This window comes from Canis lupus, chromosome 2 (genome assembly GCF_003254725.2).
Source record: "Canis lupus dingo isolate Sandy chromosome 2, ASM325472v2, whole genome shotgun sequence".
Taxonomy (NCBI): domain Eukaryota; kingdom Metazoa; phylum Chordata; class Mammalia; order Carnivora; family Canidae; genus Canis; species Canis lupus.
In genome coordinates this window covers 69417596-69427031 of record NC_064244.1, presented here as the reverse complement: position 1 = coordinate 69427031, position 9436 = coordinate 69417596, and positions in this window count along the sequence as shown.

The following is a 9436-nucleotide window of genomic DNA, read 5'->3' as shown; positions in this document are numbered from 1 at the left end:
GTGATTTGGCAGAGGGAGGGGCTGCAGGAGCAGAAGCAGACCTGGTCCCAGGCAGGAGCCCCATTATGGACTGAGCCGGGACCAGGTGCAGAGGTGGTCACGCTCAGAGTTTCGGAGCAGGGACAGAGGCCTGGGATTGGTCCCTCTAGCCAGACATTGGTCCCTGAGCCCAGGGAGAGGCACAGCCTAAGGGTGGCCTCTGTGCCCAGAGTCCCCATTTGGCTCTGCCCCTCCAAGCTGCAGGATCACCCCTACCCCGGGGGGCTGAGCTCACCTCAAGCACAGCGAAGGCTCCTGAATGGCCTCCTTGTGGTGCCGGGAATCCTTGCTAGCACATCCTGCCCTTTGGGGTCAGCACTGCCCTCTCCAGAGCCCTTGGGGGGACCACCAGATGGGAACCTGGTGTTGGCTGTGAGGTCTGCTGGGCATCCTGCCTCCCCACCTGAGACACACACCTGCCCTGGGAAATGTTCCTATTTTAGCTCAGCAGCCACTGAGCTGAAATGACCACCCCCCCACCCAGTATAAAGGGTGTCAGGCTTCTAGTCCCACAGTGAGCAGCATGGGGAAGCTCATGGGTGACTGCTCTGTGCTGGGCCACATGCTTCCTGCCTCAAGGTCACATTGTCTGCCACCACCCTTTGAAGTCATTGGCCACATTTTATAGATGAGGACACTGAGGCTTCTGCAGGTGGAGGGACCTGCCTAGGGCTCCAAACAGGACCCTGGCCAAGACACTGTCTTGCACCCAGCTCCCTTCCCTCTTAGCTTGGTGCTCAGACCCTTGGGTGTCAGCGGACAGGGACCAAGGGGCCTCGTCCAGGCATCTCCACAGGCCAGTCTGGAGAGTCGAGGCTCCAAGCTGGTGGACAGGAGACAGGTTCATGGTGTGGGAGTAGAAATCCGAGCATCAGAACAGGCCAGATTCAGATACATAGGGTTTTTTAAAATGATAGTTTAAAAGTTTCTCAAGTTGCTCATCTGCTAGAAATCTTGACATGAATACCCACTAAATTCAAGAGTTGTTCTCTTTCTGCATCCAGAGGACAGCAATCCTTCTCCCTACTCCGTGCTTCAGCACTTCTGAGGGTAGGCCTCACCTCCCCTTGCTCTCTCCTCTTTCTCTCCGGCCCCGCTGCCAGTGCAACCGGTAAGGTTCCAGTGCCTCTGGAATTGGGGTGCGCAGGAAAGAAGTCCTGTATCCTGCTGTCCCCAGCATGGATGGAAAGTGAGTTGGGGCTCTCTGGTCAGGAGAGCCTACTGGGCTGGCTGAGTCAAAGCTGGGAACTGATTCCAGAAACATGTGCTAACGGGGAGAAGTCTCACAAGAGGAGGAGGTGACAACCCTTGGTTTTATATTTTACTGAAATAGATGTGGTAAGTATCATCATGAATAATAAAAATGAGCCTTCCTCACTCACTTATCTGTAAAATGGGAATGATAATAATCCTGCTTCACAGGGCAGCTGTGAGCATTAATGAGAAATGAGTAGGGAGGAGGGGTCCTCAATTTTGGCACTGTCGCCACTTGGGCCAAATACTCCCCTGTCGGGGGCTGTCCTATGCATTGTAGGGCACGTACAACATCGTTGGTCTCTACCCACTAGATGCCAGTAGCGGTTCCCACCTCTCCCCATGCGTGACAACCAAAAGTGTTTCTGGACACCATCAAACGTCCTCTGGGGACACCCCCTGGAGTAGAGAGAGCTCTGAGCACAGAGCCGGCACATAGAGAAGACGAAGGATTGCTATTTATCATTGCCATCATGATGATGGGTGTCCAGGGGCCTCACCTGGCCTGTCACTGCTGTGTCTCTGGGGCTGGCACTGGCCCAGCACATAGCAGGTACTCAGAGGTCACTGCCCATGGCGGGGTCTCCCCAGCACAGGGGGATGTAGCCCACCCCGCCACCCAACGCCCCTTCTGCCACAGGGACAGCAGCAGAGCCATGTGACTCTTGGAGAAGGCATACCTTCTGGAATTCTCCATCTCTTTTTCTCTTTCTTCTCACTCTCACCCCCTTCCGTGTTCGTGCCAGCTGGTCCCTCACAGAGCGGGTGGCAAAATGACAGGAAGCTGAGGTCTCGGTGGCCTTTGCTCCGCCTTTTATCCACCCGATTTCACGCAGCCAGATTCTTGGCTGCCACTCAGCTGGAGAAATGTCAAAACTGTATTAAATCATAGGGCATGAGCGAGGCGTAAGAGGACACTTATCACCCACCCGCCCCCCGGCGGGGGGGGACCACCTCGGCCTGGCTCCGTGTCCTCTGAGAGCCCTGCTCTTTCCCCTGCCCTTCTCTGTACCGCACCAGGGGAATCGGAAGCGCTTTTCCCAACATGAGAGCTGGAGGAGGCTGGGGCTGCCCATCTGCCAGCGGTGGCCAGCGGTGACCAGTGGTGGCCAGCACGCCTGGCTCCCGGAATCCCCGCCAGGGTGGCGCAGGGGGACAGAGCACAGCAGATCCGGCTCACGGGAACGGCCTTGTGGCTGGCCTTCTCTTCCCCCTTTCCAATCTGACTAGGACATTTTAACAGCCGTGTTGAGGGATTACAGCATAAAATAAATTTCCCTTTTAAAAACATGCCATGTGGTGGGTTTGTTCACGCGCCATCCCCAGGGTCAAGATGAAACCATCTCCGCAGTCAAGAGAGGGAACAATTTCCTCGTGCCCCCCTGGTCACCCCACTGTCCGCCCCTCTCCACGCCCCTCTGCTCTAACTACAGATTAAATTTCATTTTCTACAATTTCACATCCGTGGAATGATAGCGCGTGTGTACTCCGCGTAGTTATATTGAGATTCATCTATGCTGCGGGTTTCAGGAGTTCATTTTAATGCTGAGTAGTATTCCGTCCTCTGGAGAAACAACGATGTATTTATTCCTTCACCTGTTAATGGATATTTGAGTTTGTCTCGGGCTTTGGCTGTTACCACATAAAATTGCTCTGAGCGTTCACACGCAAGCCTTCGTATAGACAACAAGCTTTCTTTTCTTTTGGACAAATAGCAAAGAGCGGAATGGCCGGATAATATGGCAGGTGTATGTTCCAATTTTTAAGAAATGAACACATCATTTCTAACCTATAGAAGTTGGCATCTGTGCTTGAGTTTCATCTCTTACACACGTCCTCACCAACCCTGGGTGTAGTCAGTCTTTTGAATTTCAACCATGCTAATTAGGTGAATTGTTACACATTTTATATACAAGTCCTTTATTAAAGGTATGATTTGCAACTATGTTCTCCTAGTTTCTGATCCATCTTTTCATTTCTTTTTTTTTTTTTTTTTTTTTTTTTAAGAATCGAAGTTTCAAATTTTCATGGAATCCAGTTCGCTAATTTCTTCTTTAAGGATGTGCTTTCGGTGCACCTAAGAGATTTTTGCCAAACTCAAGGTCATGTATATTTTCTTCTATGTTTTTGCTAGTAGTATTTATTTATTGATAGAATTTAGGTCTATCCTGAAGTGAGTTAGTTTTTGTAGATGGTGCAAGGGATGAATCAAGGAGCTTGTTGTTGTTTTGTTTATGGTCATCCTAGTGTTTCAGCATCATTGTTGAAAAGATCATACTTTTTCCATTGAGTTGCCTTTGTTCTGGTGTCAAAAATCAATCGTCCACATGCCTATGGGCTGATGTCTAGACGTCTGTGTCACTGAAAAATTTGTCTATCCACCAACACCACATTATCTTACTTTCTGAAACCTTACAATAAATCTTCAAGTCAGGTAGTGTTGGGCCTCTATTTTTTTTTTCTTCTTTTTGGCTCTTCTAGATCCTCAGCATGTCTATTTGATTTTTTGGAATCAATTTGCTAATTTCTATAAAAAAGCCTATTGGGATTTTGCCAATGATTGCTTTGAATCTATTGATCAGTTTAGGGAGAATTTACATCTTCCAAACAACACCAAGCTCTTCCCCATTTATCTAGATCCTCCTCAATTTCTTTCAGCAGCGTTTGGAAATTTTCAGAGTTTGGGTTCATCACAACTCTTGTCAGATTTAACCCAACGTATTTCAGGGTTTCAGTGCTATTGTAAATGGTGTTTTAAAGCTCTTATTTCTGGTTTTCATTGCTAGCATATAGAAATACAATTGATGTTCATGTATTATTTTACAGCCTTGCTAAATTCACTTATTTGTTCTAGCAGCTTTTATTGTAGATTCTGTTATATTTTCTACAAAGTAATCATGACAGCTATGAATAAAGACAGCTTTACTTCTTCCTTTCCAGTCCTTTGCCTTTATTTCTTCTCTGGACTTATTATACCAGCTAGAACCTCCCATAAAAATTTGTTAGAGGAGATGAGCACAGGGATTTCAGTCTTGTTTCTGATCTTAATAGTATTTCACTATTAAGAATGATATTAACTATAGGTATATCATAAATGCTCTTGGTCAGGTTGACAAAGTTCCCTTATGTTCCTAGTTTGCTGATCACTCATGTAATTAATGTCAGATTTTGTCAAATTTATTTTTGGCATCTATTGTGACGATTATATGATTTTTCTTCTTTGTTTTTTAATATGGTGACTTACATTGACTGATTTTCCAATGTTAAACTAACCTTGCATTCCTGGGATAAATCCCACTTGATCATGATGCATTATTATTATTATTATTTTGTATTGTTGGATCTGATTTGTCAAAATTTTGCTATAAAATTTTGCATCGATGCTCATGAGGGACTTTCCTTTCCTGTAATGTCTTTGTCAGGTTTTGTTATCAGGGTGATGTCAGCTTTATAGAATGAGCTGGGAAGGGTTTTCTCCTCTTCTATTTTCTGGAAGAGTCTGTATAAACTGGTGTCATTTCTTCCTCAAACAGTAAAATTCTCAAGTGAAACCATTTGGCACTGCAGGTTGTGTGTGTGTGTGTGTGTGTGTGTGTGTGTGTGTGTGTGTGTGTGGGTGTGTAGGGGGAAAGGTTTAATGAGAAATTCCATTTTTAAAGTATCTAGAATGTCTATTTCTTCTTGATTGGGTTTTGGTAGCTGATATCTTTCAGGGAGTTTGCTCACTTCCTCTATCCTGTCGAAAGTTATTGGCATAAAAGTGTTCATTATCCTTTTCTGGTGTCTGTTCCTTTCCATCTGTTCCTGAATCCACTTGTTCCAAATCTGTATGATGTCATGTTCTCCACCTGATATCAGTACTTTTATGTCTTCTCTTTTTCTGGACCATTTGTTTCGAGGTTAATCAATTTTATTAATTTTCTTGAAGAAGAAGCTTTTGGTTTTGATTTCCTGTCTTGGGTTTCTGATTTCTATTTTGTAGATTTCTGCTGTTTCTTATTGCTGAGTTTGGGTTTAATTGCTTTTTTAAAGTTTCTTAATATGGAAACTGAAGTCATTAATTTGAAATATCTTTTCTTTCAAGGAAAGACATGTGGTGCTAAAGTTTCCCTCTTACTAGCATCCCATGAATTTTTAATATGTTGTGCTTTCATTTTCATTCACTTTAACATGCTTTTAAATTTCCCTTCCAATTCCTTCTTTGACCCATGGGTTATTTAGAAGTATGTGATCTAATTTTCAAATGTTTAGAGACTTTGTATGAAGCTGTCAAACAATTTTCCAGAATGGTATTTTGCATTTTCACCAGCAGCAATGAACAAAAGTTTGGGTTGATCTGCTTCCTCGCTAGCGTTGGTCTTTTATCTTAGCCATTCTAATGGGCATGTGGTGGTGTCTCACTGTAGTTTTAATTTGCATATTTCTAATGGTTGATCGTGTTGAACATCTTTGCATGCACCTATTTGCCATCTGTCTCTGCCCTTTGATAAAATCCCTCTTCAAGTCTTTTGCCCATTTTAAATTACATTGTTTGTTTTACTGTTGAGTTTAGAGTTCTTTATATATTTTAGACACTGTCCTTCTTTGGATAAGTGGTTTGCAAATATTGTCTTCTGTTTTGTAGCTGGTCTTGTCACCCTCTTAAGGAAGTATTTTGAAGAGCAAAAGGTTTTAATTTTGACGAAGTCCAGTTTATCAGTTTTGACTTTAATTGTACTTTTGGTGTCATTTGTAAGAACTCTTTGTCTAAACACAGGTTATGAATATTTTAACCAAAAGAAATGTTAGTTTTACATTCTGTTTTCTATATTTATCTCCTATCTATATCCATTTTGAGTTAATCTTGTGTAAAGTGTGAGGTTTAGTTCAAGGTTTTTTGTTTGTTTGTTTTTGTTTTGTTATAGTATGTTATGTTATTTACTTATTTGGGGGGGGGCAGGATATGGATGACCAGTTGTTACAGTACCATTTGCTGAGAATAGACCTTCCTCCATTGAATTACTTTTGCACTTCTGTCAAATATGAAATGATCATGTTTGTGTAAGCTTATTTCTGGGCTATTTTGTTCCACTGATTTATATATCTGTCATGTGCCATGACACATTGTCTGGGTTACTGTAGCTTTATAGTCTTAAAACCAAGGTATGTGTTTCCTCCACCTTTGTTTTTCATTTTCAAAGTTGTTTGTTCCAGTTCATTTGCCTTTTCATATGCCTTTTAGAGTCAACTTCTCTACATACACAAGGAAATTCTGTTTGAATTTTGATTGGTATTTCATTAAGTTAATAGATCATGTTGGGGTATATTGACCTCTTTATTGTGTTTTCCAATCCATGAACATGGTATATCTTTCCGTTTATTTAGGTCTTTAAAAAATTTCTTTCAACAGCATTTTGTAGTTTTGCCATACAGATACTGCACATTTTATTAGATCTGCACTTAACTATTGGAGGTTTTGGGGGGCTATTGTAAATGGTATTGTGTTTTCAAAGACTTTTACACTGAATATAGAATGATAGATTTACCATTTGTGTGTGTGTGTGTGTGTGTTTCAATCGCCTTTTAAAGAAAATTAAATAGTAAAGGAATCTTACATTTTTTCATGCTCTTTATTTCTTTGTGTAATCCATATTTCTACCTGATAATCATCTTTCTTCTATCTCTAATGTTTCTTGCACTGAAGATCTTTATATGTCTGAAGAAGTTCTTATTTCACCTCTATTTTGAAAGACATTTCCCCTGGTTAGAGAATTATAGGTTCACAGATTGTTTTTTCCTTTCGATACTTAAAGAATGTTCCTCACTGTCTTGCTCTCCTCATTCTGAAAGAAACCCAGAGTCATTGTTATCTTTGTTTCTTTGTACTTAAAGTTTCTTTTTTTCCTGTTGGCTTTTAAGACCTTCTCTTTATCACTGACTTTAAGAAATTTGATTCTGGTGGGTCTTGGTCTGTTTTTCTTCTTGTGTCTTAAATTTGACAGCTATTGAGATTCTTGTATCTTGGGGTTTAAAGATTTTATCAAGTTTAGAAAAATTATTTCTTCAAGTGTTTTTCTGACCTCACTCCCTTTCTTTCTTCTCCTCGGGGGACTCAGATTACATCTCTATCAGTTTCCTTGAAGTTGTCTCACGGCTCATGGATGTTCTTTTTATTTTTGTAAAAATGTATTTTTCTTTGCGTTCCCTTTTGGATAGGTTCCATTGCTATGCCTTCAAGTTCACCAATCTTTTCTTTGGCAATTTTTAATCTACTAATCCCATCTGATAAACTTTTCATCTCAGACATTGTAGTTTCCGTCTCTAGAATTTTGATGTACCTCTCATAAAATATATTCCATGTCTTTAACATGACTTTTGGAACGTATAAAATACAGTGGTAATAACTGCTTCAATGCCCTTGTCTGCAAATTCTAATGTTTCTGTCAGCTCAGGGTTGGTTTTAATTATTCAATTTTCTTCTCATGGTGGATCATGTACTCCTGCTTTGTATGCCTGGTAATCTTTAATTGGATACCAGGCATTCTTAATTTCCTTTGTAAGACGGTGGATATTTTTATATCCTTATAAATATTCTTGAGCTTTGTCCTGGGACCTACTTAAGTTGCTTAGAAACAGTTTGATTCTTTTGGGTCTTGATTTTAAGCATTGCTTGGCAGGACTAGAGCAGAGCTCAGGGCTGATTGCTCCCACTACTGAGGCAGGACTCATCTGAGTTCTCTAGCCAGTGCTCTGCAAGTCAGGCTCTTTTCCAGTCTAGATGGTGGCAGCAGCACCCTTCCCAGCCCAGTGTGAACTCCGGGCATGATTCCCTCCAATCCTCTTGGATGATTCTTTCCCAAGACTTCAATGCTCTCTGCACACATGTATGCTGATTAAACTATGCTGAATACTCAAAGAGGACCCCCTGCTGATTCCAGTACTCCCTTGGTAGCTCCCCTGTCTACAGGAGTCTGTCCTATGAGCTCCAGTCGCTGTGTTCTCCTAGGACTCACAATCCGTGGTGGCCACCGCTCTGCCCAAGTTCACCCACCCTGTCCTGGAAACTCTGTCACATAGGCTGGAGCAAACACAGACTCATTTCATTCATTTCCTGTCTCTCAGGGACCACTGTTCCTCATTGTCTGAAGTTCGGTGTCTTGAAAACTCTCGTTTCATATTTTTGTTTGTCTGGTTGGTGTTGATTACTTCAGACAGGAAGGTTGGGTCCAGACCCTGTTCCTTGCCTCCTGGCTAGACACGGAAGTCTGGTGTGTGGGTTTTTCTGCTGCCATAGATGGGCAAGGCAGACAGCCCCTTCCTGTTGGAGGGCCGAATAGAGTACACACCTCAAAGCTCTGTTAGATTCTGGCCCAGACCTGGGTGTGTCTAGGGAGGGTAAGTGCAACACGGACAGCCTGTTCCTGCCAGTCTGCCCACTTGTGGGCCCTTCCCAGGAATGCAGTTCTTCCTTAATATCATATCCCCCCAAGTCTCAGGACTGTGGATTCAGAAGTCCACCATCAATTTTTTTTAAAGATTTTATTTATTTATTCATGAGAGACACAGAGAGAGAGAGAGGGGCAGAGACACAGGCAGAGGGAGAAGCAGGCTCCCTGCAGGGAGCCCGATGTAGGACTTGATCCCAGGACTCCAGGATCACACTCTGGGCCAAAGGGAGGCACTCAACCTCTGAGCCACCCAGGGATCCCCCATAATCAATTTAATAAGAATTTTTTATTATTATAAACAAAGAGACATGAATATTTTAATTTTGCTTTTCTATTGTGAGACATATTACACTTTTTAAAAATATAGTAATAATAATAATACTAATAACTTGAGTGAAGCACATAATTAACAGCTACTGTGTTTGGAGTGAGTCTAATACATGCCAGGCCCTGGCTCAGGGCTTTGAAGGCATGACCTCATTTAAGATTCCCATGAGGACTGTGCTGTGGGCATTGTTATGGCGCTTATTTTACAGATGAGTAAACTGAGACTCAGAGTGGTTCGGTTTCATGCCCACACTCACTCAGCTGCTAAGTGACACAGCTAGGACTGGAACTTGGGTCTGTCGGGTTCTTCCAAAGCCCGAGCACCCAGACACTGGCCTGTGTGGCTGCTCAGTCAGCACATGCTCAGGTGCAGAGCTGAGACCCTAGAG